The sequence below is a fragment of the Tursiops truncatus genome, chromosome 20 (genome assembly GCF_011762595.2).
Source record: "Tursiops truncatus isolate mTurTru1 chromosome 20, mTurTru1.mat.Y, whole genome shotgun sequence".
In the NCBI taxonomy this organism is placed as follows: Eukaryota; Metazoa; Chordata; class Mammalia; order Artiodactyla; family Delphinidae; genus Tursiops; species Tursiops truncatus.
Window position 1 is genome coordinate 8,790,574 of NC_047053.1, and position 1,640 is coordinate 8,792,213.

Sequence of the window (1,640 nt, forward strand, 5' to 3'; positions counted from 1 at the left end):
GGAAACTCAACATTCACTAAAATTGATATATAAAGAAATAAAGTACGGGCATTTGAGCTAGGAATTTTGGAAACAACTTCCAAAAGAAATAAAAACAGAAACCATTAAAAGGGGTTGCCTCAAATGCAGTCAACAAGGGATGGTCAGATGCTGTTTGACTACCTGGCAGACAAGCATGGTTTTAGGCAGGAATATTTAGATACACTCTACAGATATGCAAAATTCCAATATGAATGTGGAAATTACTCTGGAGCAGCAGAATATCTTTACTTCTTTAGAGCGTTGGTTCCAGCAATGGATAGAAATGCGTTGAGTTCACTCTGGGGAAAACTGGCTTCTGAAATCTTAATGCAGAATTGGGATGCAGCCATGGAAGACCATACACCATTAAAAGAGACGACAGATAATAATTCTGTGAGTTCTCCACTTCAGCCTCTTCAGCAGCGAATGTGGCTCATTCATTGGTCTCTGTTTTCTTCAATCACCCTAAAGGGTGTGATAACATTATTGATCTCTTCCTTTACCAGCCACCGTATCTTAACACAATTCAGACAATGTGTCCACATATTCTCCGCTATTTGACCACAGCAGTCATAACAAACAAAGATGTCTGAAAACGCCGGCAGGTGCTAAAAGATCTGGTCAAAGTTATTCAACAGGAGTCTTACACATATAAAAACCCAATTATAGAGTCTGTTGAATGCTTATATGTTAACTCTGACTTTGATGGGGCTCAGAAAAAGCTAAGGGAATGTGAATCAGTGCTAGTGAATGATTTCTTCTTGGTGGCTTGAGGATTTCATTGAAAATGCCTGTCTCTTCGTATTTGAGACATTTTGTCGCATCCATCAATGAAGCAGCATAAACATGTTGGCAGATAAACTGAACATGACTCCAGAAGAAGCTGAAAGGTGGATTGTAAATTTGATTAGAAATTCAAGACTGGATGCCAAGATTGATTCTAAATTAGGTCATGTGGTTATGGGTAACAGTGCAGTCTCACCCTATCAGCAAGTGATTGAAAAGACCAAAAGCCTCTCATTTAGAAGCCAGATGTTGGCCATGAATACTGAGAAGAAACTCAATCAGAATAGTAGGTCAGAGGCTCCTAACTGGGCAACTCAGGACTCTGGCTTCTACTGAAGAACTGTACAGAAAAAAATGAAAAAAACTATAAAAGAAAGATGAAATAATAAAACCATTATACAAAGGTGAAACATTTTAGAAACAATTAACATATTGAGCATAAATTTTGGAGAATTTGAATAAAATTGGCTGTTTCATTTATGCCATTAAAAAAAAAATGGGGTTGCCTCTAGGTCACAGGAGGGTGTTGGGCGGAACAGGATGGGAAGGGGTGAGGCACTGTTGTTTTTCACCATAATCTCCTCTGTTCTACTTGATTCGTTATCAAATGAATGCAGCATTTCAATTTGTAAAAGGAAAAAAAAATTGCAAAGCAGGAAGCCTTGCTGAGGAGGGAAAGTCATTATGCGCCTCTGCCAGGCCTGTGATCACACCTGCTAGTGGAAAAAAACAGGGATTGGACCCTTGGAGACAGCAGATCATCCTCAGAGCCTTTAACTTTGGCTTGAAAAATTAATTCAATGCACTTAACCTTTTTGTTCTTGGTTTGCGGC

At 38.9% G+C, this 1,640-nt stretch overlaps 1 pseudogene; it reads left to right on the top strand.

The window, feature by feature from the left end:
- Positions 1-1,292, top strand: LOC101327488 (eukaryotic translation initiation factor 3 subunit E pseudogene; annotated as a pseudogene).
- The last annotated feature ends 348 nt before the right edge of the window (positions 1,293-1,640 follow it).